The sequence below is a fragment of the Aquarana catesbeiana genome, linkage group LG01 (genome assembly GCF_042186555.1).
Source record: "Aquarana catesbeiana isolate 2022-GZ linkage group LG01, ASM4218655v1, whole genome shotgun sequence".
Lineage (NCBI taxonomy): Eukaryota > Metazoa > Chordata > Amphibia > Anura > Ranidae > Aquarana > Aquarana catesbeiana.
Genome location: NC_133324.1, coordinates 469,897,954 through 469,909,759, shown reverse-complemented (window position 1 = coordinate 469,909,759; position 11,806 = coordinate 469,897,954).

Below are 11,806 nucleotides of genomic sequence, written 5' to 3'. Positions count from 1 at the left end.
AACATACAGGACAGCATGTATAGCTCCCAGACCGGAGAATGACAATACATCCATCTGGACTGTAACCATGGGCGTCCGCACCATAGGGCAAGGGGGGTCATTTGCCCCCCCCTGGAATCTGTGTTTTGAAATCCTCCTTGTGTTGCAACGGGCGCCATGGGCGCCTCCGCGGCAGCCGTGGTGTTTTTTTTCAAAGCCTGGCTGCTGCTGGGGCTGTCTTTTCCGACTACATGCATCCGTACGTGACCGTCCCTCCCTCCTCACCCCTGGCCGAGCATCAGATTGGCTCTGCCGCTCGAGCCTCTGCGCTCGCCGCTCTGCTTAATGTGACACTGACCCGCCTCGATTGGCTGCTGCCTCTGCCTGTGTAAAATATGTTTCTACTGCTATGCCGATCCGGCGCCGGCTCCTCCCACAGGTCACAGCTGCGTGGCGTGCAGTGGCGGGGACGACAGGGAATACACTGCCTGAGTGACTGCCAGTGCCTGGACTATCCCGACCCTGAAGAACCACAGGTAACAGCAGTGCCTGTATACCACTATGTACAATTTTTTTGTATTTCAATACAACTGGAACTGTTGTGGCCATATTTTGATCTTGATGGAAACAGCTATACAGACTGCATTATACAGTCTGTATAGCTGTTTTCATCAAGATCAAAATATGGCCACAACACAATGGCGGCCCGTGCATTAAGGGCGCACGGGAGCGCCGCCCCCTCTCTCCTGCCACCCCTCTATCACCATTGCATGAATCTATCTATGGCCGCCGCTGCCACCCCCTACTCAGGCGCCCGGCCCCTTTTCGGGGGCAGGACGCCTGAATTACATCGGCGGGAGGTGTTTTTTTAAGCACCTGATTAGAGCCATAGGCTCTAATAGGCGTCAAAAATGGTGACCTACAAGCGCCATGCTTGGCGCTCGCAGGTCACTCAGCTGTGTTAGGAAAGCGAATGACTATTCACTTTCCTAACACTAAGCCGCCTCTCCGCCAATCATGATGGGCACACTGGCAGCATATGATGGGCACACTGGCAACATATGATGGGCACACTGGCAGTGTTTGATGGCACAGTGGCTGCATTTGATGGCACACTGGCTGCATTTGATGGCACACTGGCTGCATTTGATGGCACACTGGCAGTATTTGATGGCACACTGGCAGCGTTTGATGGCACACTGGCAGCATTTGATGGCACACTGGCAGCATTTGATGGCACACTGGCAGCGTTTGATGGCACACTGGCAGCGTTTGATGGCACACTGGCAGCGTTTGATGGCACAGTGGCTGCGTTTGATGGCACAGTGGCTGCGTTTGATGGCACACCTGCAGTGTTTGATGGCACAGTGGCAGCGTTTGGCACAGTGGCAGTGACTAGGCCCCTCCCTTCATGACATTGTCGAAAAGGGGCCGAGCATGGGTGTCCATAAAATTATGCCCCCCCCCTGAAAAAAGTTCTGCGGACGCCCATGACTGTAACCATATCGTTCCACACATGGTCGGTTGAGCGGACCCTTGCTCCTCCAATTGCTTGGTTTACTTTGCCCCTGGTGTTTTGTTATACCTCAGCCTGTGTTAGCCTGCTTCACTATAATGTCATCTTGCTACTGTTATCCAATGATGGAACGTTCAGTGAAAGTATCTAATTCAATCCTGGATTATTGTATACTTGTACCTCTGGATTTGCCACAAATTGTGGATCCTTTCCACTCTCTACGCTGGCAGCTTTACCTAGCTACAACTTCAATCAATACTGCTCCTGTAGGACTAGCAATTTGACTCAACTATTAATCCTGTAACTAAAGCTATCCCCCTGAAGGAGATTTACCTAATTAAACTTAGTAACAGGATGGACCTTTTCTCCTATGGTGCATGTCACCGAGATTTCTAGTCTAGTCCAATAAATACTATTCACCTTAATTAATTACTGCTTGGGTTATAGTTGTGTGCATGCATAGTGAAAGCGTGATGCAGCTGCTCTTAAACAGACAACGTTGTCTAAATTTAACATGATCTTGGTGTTGGTGATGGGTACCTGGTCTTGGCATCTTTTTGTATTAAACACATTCTTGTAATTAATGTATTCCCTTATTAAGCAGCTTGGTCTGCCTGTGTCTCTTAGTGGGATCCTTTCCCCCCGTAATCCTTCTTTTTACAGCTATTGTATTTAGGCACGGAGACCGCACCATATACTGGTGAGTCTGCAATTTTTAGGGACACCACACTGGCATTTTTGATCATTACTCAGTGTTGTGATAATAAATAGTGAGTGTTGATATTCAAATAAACGAGGGGCATGCAGGCCGCTCGCGCACGGGACGACGTCAATAGACGTTGTCCCGGTAATGTAGATCCGCGCTGTTGCCGTCATTTGGCAATGGCCTGGATCTGAAGTGGTTAAAGCAAATACAATTTTTTTATGTTGCACTCTGAGGCACTCTAAAATGGCCTTTTCTTATTGAACAACCTTTTTTTTACGTTTTTTTTTTTTTTTCCTTTGGTGTCTGTCCTCCTCCAGGGCAGTGCCCGACCCCCTTAGCCCGCACCCCCCCCCCCCCCCCAAATGGCCTTTCTTTCTCAATCCCTTACCTTTTAAGCTTATAAGTTGCCATTTCTGAAAACAAACATTTAGCTTCCATCATAGACGTGCGCACAGAGTGTGCCTGTGCAGTGCTGATTCCTCCTATTTCCTATCCAAACCCCTAAAGTGCTGCCAGCCACCCTCCCCTCCTCTCAGGAGCAAGGGGCTGGTAAATTCTTTTGTAACCAGTGATCTGTACTGATCGCTCATGTCTTCATTTTTAACTAAAGCATAGTAAACTGTGTTTACTGCAGAGAAAGGGACTCTCTGTCCTCAGTTTCTTTCTCAAAAGTGAGACATCAGGGGTCTGTTTAGACCCTTGATATTTCACCAAAGCCCCATAACGGGGCTCCTGAAACAACTGTAAAAAATAATACAAAATAATATTATAAAAAAAAAAAAAAAAACATGGAAAAATAATAATAATAATAAAAAAATTAAAAAAAAACTACTGACACCCATGCTGATATACATGCATGTGTGTTTGTGCTCTGGGATGCGCATCCTAATGAAATAGGCTGCACACACCAATTTCTCCAAGTGATTTCAGTGGGGTTTGAATTCCAGATCTGGGTATGTTCGGCTCATCACTACTCAGGTCATGGCTAAGAATGCGTTCACACATGGGATTAGCACACCCTGCGAATTCCAGCAGCAAGAATCTGCAGATTCCTGCTGCTGGAAAGAAAGGTGTGTACCGAAGCTGCAGCCCCTTAGCCCATATCCAGCCACAATCATCTGTCATTTTGCTGCGCAAATAGTCACCAATAGCTCTTCACACACACCTGTCATTCCAGCTGTCTTGGCATGGGAATTTGAAGAATGTACTAATTGACCCTGTGAAGGCACCCTAATTCCTATTCTGTGAATTGACCTCACCATGTCCCTAGTGGTCAGGTCTGGTATTCATAAAGGAAATCTAATTAACTCTACCTTGGAAAAGACAGTTCATATCCATCCTGTGAAAGGACCTAACTAATCCCCTAGTGATCAGGCCCGATATTGGGATAAAAATACAGTAGTATTGTCTTGAAAAATTACTTTTATTAATTTAGTAGGGGGAGAATAGAACCCCAGACAGATTTTTTCCTGTTTATGTGCCTTTAACAGATTTTTCTTACTTTTGTAAAAAAAAAAAAAAAAAAGCTGATGCTTGAGAGATGCATCGAAACACTTTTGGATACTGCTGGACCCTGGAAAGATAAATATAATATATAGTATTAGTTATACAATAGAACATTACATTTTCTTTCAAAGTGTGTGTCTTTCTAATACATATTTTTGCTTGCATGGCCTGGTAAATTGGTTTGGGGTCCAAGAGAGCCTAAAGCCAGTTCATCAGGGGAGGGTCAGAACACGTACTTGCTCCCTTCCCGTTTAGGGCATCTTTGTGGGGTGCTTTGGAGGGGCAGACCCTTCCATTTTTAGGGGGAACCCTTCTCAAAGCAACCCCCATGCTGAAGGGCATGTGGGCAGGTGTTCAAATAGAAAGGGAGCTGCATGCTTGACACTCCCTTTATATGGGGATATAAGTCAGCATGCCTGGTGTGTTGCTTAGCTTTGGGGGGGGGGGGGGGGGGGAATTACATACTGTTTAGAAATAGTTTCAGCATCATGCATAGCAATCATCGGCATGTGAATAATTGGGCTCCTGTTTTTTTGTTTTTTTTAAACAAGATTCAGCCAAAAGATTCCCACAAAGATTCACCCAATAGTGAAATATGGCTGCTGCTATGCTATCAAGAATTGCCCTGGCAAGATTCAAGAGGATTCAACAAGAGGATTTTTATTTCATTCTGTGTCCCTGTTGCATCTCCTGATCCATTCTTTTAAATATTAAAGAAATAGAAATTGAAGATCGTTGTGAAATGTTATCAATCATTTCTGATCAAATGAATATCTGCTTGTGTGTCAGACAACTGATCGATTAGTTGATTGTTTTCAATAGATCATTTCTCATTGTATTTTTCAATCAATATCATATATGTTGCATTGTTCGATATTTTAATTGACAATGAATCGCTTGTTTGCAATTGCTCATACTTAGATTGATCACAAGCTGATGAATGTATACACACACACACACACACTCTATATTGTCAAAAGCATTTGGATGCCTGCCTTTACACGCACATGAACTTTAATAATGGCATCCCAGTCTGTAGGGTTCAATATTGAGTTGGCCCACCCTTTGCAGCTATAACAGCTTCAACTCTTCTGGGAAGGCTGTTCACAAGGTTTAGGAGTGTGTCTATGGGAATGTTTGACCATTCTTCCAGAAGTGCATTTGTGAGATCAGGCACTGATGTTGGATGAGAAGGCCTGACTCGCAGTCTCCACTCTAATTCATCCCAAAGGTGTTCTATTGGGTTGAGGTCAGGACTGTGTGCAGGCCAGTCAAGTTCCTCCACCCCAAACTCGCTCATCCATGTCTTTATGGACCCTGCTTTGTGCACTGGTCCAAATCATTTGGTGGAGGGAGAATTCTGATGTGGGGTTGTTTTTTAGGGGTTGGGCTCGGCACCTTAGTTTCAGTAAAGGGAACTCTTTAGGCGTCAGCATATCAAGACATTTTGGACAATTTCATGCTCCCAACTTTGTGGTAATAGTTTGGGGATGGCCCCTTCCTGTTCCAACATGACTGCTCACCAGTGCACAAATCAAGGTCCATAAAGAAGTGGAGGAACTTGACTGGCTTTCACAGATCCTGACCTCAACCCGATAGAACACCTTTGGAATTAATTAGAGCGGAGAGTGTGAGCCTGGCCTTCTCATCCAACATCAGTGTCTGACCTCACAAATGCACTTCTGGAAGAATGGTCAAACTTTCCCATAGACACTCCTAAACCTTGTGGACAGCCTTCCCAGAAGAGTTGAAGCTGTTATAGCTGCAAAGGGTGGGCAAACTCAATATTGAACCCTACGGACTAAGACTGGGATGTCATTAACCACTTTAGGACCAAGCCTCTGTCTGAGATTTGGCGTTTACAAGTTAAAAACATCTTTTTTTTGCTAGAAAATTGCTTAAAACCCCCAAACATTATATATATATATATATATATATATATATATATATATATATATATAACACCCAAGAGAATAAAATGGCGGTCGTTGCAATACTTTTTCTCACACCACAGCGGTCTTACAGGTGCATTTTTTTTGGAAAAAAGGGGGGCCCGCTTCCGCTGCCGATAAAAGTGATCTTGCGGCAAATTCACCACAGAGACCACTTTTATCTTGAAGCGGACCGCCCGCTGAAGATGAGGATACTGGGGTTATGACAGCTAGCTGCTGCCATAACAATGATATTCCTCTTCAAAGTAGTGACGTAAAACGTCAGCGGGCGGTCCGTAAGTGGTTAACGTTCATGTGCGTGTAAAGGTAGGCGTCCCAATACTTTTGGTCATATAGTGTAAATACATTTACAATATCTCACAAAAGTGAGTACAAAACTCACATTTTTGTAAATATTTTACTATATCTTTTCATGTGACAACACTGATGAAATTACACTTTGCTGCAACGTAAAGTAGTGAGTGTACAGCTTGTATAACAGTGTACATTTGCTGTCCCCTCAAAATAACTCAACACATCCATTAATGTCTAAACCGCTGGCAACAAAAGTAAGTACACCCCTAAGTGAAAATGGCCAAATTAGCCATTTTCCCTCCCCGGTGTCATGTAACTCATTAGTGTTACAAGGTCTCAGGTGTGAATGAGGAGCAGGTGTGATACATTTGGTGTTATCGCTCTCACTCTCTAATACTGGTCACTGGAAGTTTAATATGGCACCTCATGGCAAAGAACTCTCTCTGAGGATCTGAAAAAAAGAATTGTTGCTCTACATAAAGATGGCCCAGGCTGTAAGAAGATTGCCAAGACCCTGAAACTGAGCTGCAGCACGGTGGTCAAGACCATACAGCGGTTTAACAGGACAGGTTCCACTCAGAACAGGCCTTGCCATGGTCGACCAAAGAAGTTGCATGCACGTGCTCAACTTCATATCCAGAGGTTGTCTTTGGGCAATAGACATATGAGTGCTGCCAGCATTGCTGCAGAGGTTGAAGGGGTGGGGGGTCAGCCTGTCAGTGCCCAGACCATATGCCGCACACTGCATCAAATTGGTCTGCATGACTGTCATCCCAGAAGGAAGCCTCTTCTAAAGATGATGCACAAGAAAGCCCGCAAACAGTTTGCTGAAGATAAATGGACTAAGGACATGGATTACTGGAATCAAGTCCTGTGGTCTGATGAGACCAAGATAAACTTGTTTGGTTCAGATGGTGTCAAGCGTGTGTGGCGGCAACCAGGTGAGGAGTACAAACACAAGTGTATAATCAGGAAACAGAACAATGGTGCACACACCGCTTCAGGCAAAAATGGACACACCTGGTCCAAGGTGCTGATCCTGGCTCATCATCGTAGGCAATATCAAGAAAAGAAGAAAAGATTGATCGCACGCTTGATTCCAAAAGATGCTGTAGAGATTTCTTTATTGTCATGAGCCAGACAAAATTGCAATGATGATCAATTGGCACGTTTCACGCGAAAAGAACCTTGATTACAAAGCACGGTTCTTTTTGTGTGAAATGCATCAACTGATCATCATTGCAATTTTGTCTGGCTCATGACAATAAAGAAATCTCTACAGCATCTTTTGGATTCAAGTGTGCGATCAATCTTTTCTTCTTTTCTTGACAAAGACAAGTGTGTCTTGGCTACAGTCAAGCATGGTGATGGGAATGTCATGGTCTGGAGCTGCATGAGTGCTGCCAGCACTGGGAAGCTACAGTTCATTGAGGGAACCATGAATGTCAACATGTACTGTGACATATGGAAGCAGAGCATGATCCCCCTCCCTTCGGAGACTGGGCCGCAGGGCAGTATTCCAACATGATAACGACCCCAAACACACCTCCAAGACGACCACTGCCTTGCTAAAGAAGCTGAGAGTAAAGGTGATGGACTGGCTAAGTATATCTCCAGACCTAAACCCTATTGAGCATCTGTGGGGCATCCTCAAAGGGAAGGTGGAGGAGCGGAAGGTCTCTGACATCCACCAGCTCTGTGATGTCTTCGTAGAAGAGGACTCCAGTGGCAGCCAAGCTATGGTGAACTCCATGCCCAAGAGGGTTAGGGCAGTGCTGGAATATAATATATAATGGTGTCAACACAAAATATTGACACTTTGGGCCCAATTTGGACATTTTCACTTAGGGGTGTACTCACTTTTGTTGCCAGTGGTTTAGACATTAATGGCTGTGTGTTGAGTTATTTTGAGGGGACAGCAAATTTACACTGTTATACAAGCTGTACACTCACTACTTTACATTGTAGCAAAGTGTCATTTCTTCAGTGTTGTCACATGAAAAGATATAATAAAATATCTACAAAAATGTGAGGGGTGTACTCACTTTTGTGAGATACTGTATATACACATACGCATCCATGTGTGTTTGAGCTGTGGGGTGCACACCCTAATGAAATAGGCTGCACACACCTATGGTTCTGCCACCCCGTGAAAAGCAATTGCTTTTTAGAGGGGCAACAAGGGCTGATGCAGGTGTGAGCCCTAAGATGTGCATACTGTTCCATTCTTGGCACTGTGGTGTATATTTCTAACTGCACTCTGCTTCACATGCTAAAATTTGCTGCATGCTTAGATGCTACACAGCTCAATAGTCTATTCTCCGCTGTACACTATATACCCCATATTTCTACTTAAACTTTACTGTGTATATCCTACCACTGTGTGTTGTCACCCATCAGACTCACCAGTTTCCATTCCTGGTTCTGGACCCTTCTCTTCTCAAATGGACACACTTTTGCTATATAGTTAGAATTTGACCAAATGAGATAACTTTTGCTAAATACTTAGATTCAGAATTAGATAACATGTATAAAAGTATTAAAATAAAACAAAAAATCTGCGCTGAGGTACTTGCAAACGCCCGAATAAAGCTGCTACCTTGCAATTGTGATACCAAAAGATAATAAACATAAACTAAAAGTATTATTTCCAATGCAAAGGTTAATTTGAAAGATTTACATGCAGTGTCTGACTAACATAATCTGTCCCGTGTTAAAACATTTGCTTTTGCTTGTACCTTTCCAATTTAATGAAACGCTACAAACAAGAAAATCTTGTTTCCAGTGTTGCCACTGGATGGCAGTAGAGATTGCAGTTTCTTAGAAATGCTTGTTTACTCAGGTTGCATTGTGAACCCAAAATATTTAATAAACAATAAGCCAGGGTATAAAGGTGACAACAGCAAAACATATAGTTACATATTTGAGGCGAAAGGCAAAGAGTCAAAATTCAGCTAGTATCATTTATCTCAAATGTGTTTTTAGGCCTCGTGCACAGGCATATTTCTGTGCCTGAGAGCCACAGCTGCAGTGTAAAGCTGCCCATAGCAATAAATGGCTGTACACTAGTATACAGTGGGGAAAATAATTATTTGATCCTCTGCAGATTTTGTAAGTCTGCCCACTTACAAAGAAATTAATGGTCTATAATTTTTACCATACGTGTATTTTAAATGATAGAGACAGAATATCAACCACAAAAACACATGATACCAATGTTATAAATTGAGTTGCAGTTCAGGTAGTAAAATAAGTTTTTGATCCCCAAGCAAAACATGACTTAGTACTTGGAGAAACCCTTGTTGGCAAGCAAAGAGGTAAGATGTTTCTTGTAGTTGGTTACCAGGTTTTCACACATCTCAGGATGGATTTTGGTCCACTCTTCTCTACAGATTTTCTCTAAATCCTTAAAGAGGAGCTCCAGGCAGAAAAATGAAAAAAAAAAGTCAGCAGCTACAAATACTGTAGCTGCTGACTTTTATTAGAGCACTTACCAGTCCAGGGATCCAGCAATGTCAGCACCCGAGTTGATTTTTCAATCGGCTCTCGGGTGCTGCTACCATCATCTCCACTAAGAGAAACCGCCAATGAAACCTTGTGACTTCACAGTGGGTTCTGTACTGCACATGCACAAAGTTCGCCATGGTCAAAACCAGGTGCCTGCTCCCCCCCAAAAGGTGCCAAATGTGGCAGCAGAGGGGTGGAGCTCCGCTTTAAGGTTTCTTGGCTATTGCTTGGCAACTCGAAGTTTCAGCTCCCGCCATAAATTTTCTATAGGATTAGGTCTGGAGACTGGCTGGGCCACTCCATGACCTTAATGTGCTTCTTCTTGAGCCACTCCTTTGGCATTGCCTTGGCAGTATGTTTTGGGTCATGGTCATGCTAGAAGACCTATCCACGAATTAGTGTTCTGGTTGAGGGAAGAAGGTTCTCAGCCACGATTTTACAATACGTGGCCCTGTCCATTGTCCCCTCAATGCAGCAAAGTCGGCCTGTACCTTTAGCAGAGAAACAGCCCCAAAGCATAATGTTTCCACCCCTGTGCTTGACTGTAGGCATGAGGTTCTTAGGGTCATAGTTAGCATTTTTCTTCCACCAAACACGGCGAGTCGAGTTAATGCTAAAGAGCTCAATTTTGGTCTCATTTGACCATAGCACTTTCTCCCAATCCTTCCCTGAATCATTTAGAGATGTTCATTGGCAAACTTCAGACAGGCCTGTACATGTGCCTTCTTGAGGAGGGGGACCTTGCAGGTGCTGCAGGATTTCAATCCATGGCAGAGTATTGTGTTACCAATGGTTTGTTTGGTGACTGTGGTCCCAACTGCCTTGAGATCATTCACAGGCTCCTCCTGTGTAGTTCTGGACCGATCCCTCATTTTTCTCATCACCCTTACCCCATGAGGCGAAAAACTTGCATGGAGCTCCAGACCGAGGGTGATTGATGGTTATTTTGTATTTCTTCCATTTGCAAATAATCGCTCCAACAGTTGTCTCCTTCTCACCAAGCTTCCTTCTAATGGTCTTGTAGCCCATTCCAGCTTTGTACAGGTCTACAGTCGTGTCCCTGACATCTTTTGACAGCTCTTTGGTCTTGCCCATGATGGTGAGGTTTGAATGGAAGAAAGAGATTCTGTGGACAGGTGTCTGTTATATACATAACAAGTTGTCGTCAGGAGCACCTTCATAAAATTGACAGGATTAATCTGTGTACCACATGAGCACATACTGTAGCCAGTCTGTGGGAGCTAGAATTATTGTTGGTTGGTAGGGGATCAAATACTTATTTTACCCACTGAACTGCAACTCAATTTATAACATTTGTATAATGTGTTGTTTCAGGATTTTTGGTTGATATTCTGTCTCTTTAATTTAAAATACACCTATGATAAAAATTATAGACCCTTCATTTCTTTGTAAGTGGACAAACTTACAAAATCTTCAGGGGATCAAATAATTGTTTACCTCGCTGTACCTTAAACTCAGGTAAACTTTTGCACTGCTGTAAATCCCTAAACACAGCCTTTTGTGCATCCAGGGATTTACACCTGTGCATGACTTTTTTTTTTTTAGGGCTGTGAGGAGCCATACATTATTTTTTTTACCCACACTGGAATTGGGCTTTAATATATTGTATGTAGTGGATGCCAAGCCCGAGGTTATTCATGTACGTACTCCTGGTAACATCATATTGAAAACATTTCAAAAGTAAGGTATCCAAAGTTGGAAAACAATCCATAAAAGCAATGATATGACCATACTGCAAATTATATATGAAGCTCATGATGACAAAATGAATAAAGTGGTGGAAAATTAAGACGGTTTAATTATACATAAAAAACATGTTTACATACATTGAATTCCATGTACAAAGAAATGCACCCATTACCTGGCAATCATTAATAATAATATGTTTACAGACATTGATATTCATGGTAAAATAAAGGGGTCCACCATATTCATAGTTGGATATATATGTTAAAATAATAACATCTGCACGGTCAATAGTCTTTTGATCCCTATCAGAATAGAAATAATATAGACACATATCTTGGTGAGTATGTAGCTCATACATGATATCTAGTAGCTTGACGCGTTTCACGGCTTTAAACTGCTCTTCAAGAGCAGACATGTGAGAAATCTGCAATGGAAGGATGAATTAACTATGTAAGTTTACTATGTCAGGGCAGGGGAGGATAGGTAAAACCCACCCAAAAAAAAGTATAAGACAAGATCACTTACGGATATGTGTGCACTAGAAGACATGGCGTCAAGGACCATGGGCCACCCAAAGGCATCAGTGTCGGGAGCCAAGAGGGCAAGTACAATGGCGGCACTCATCACGGACAACAG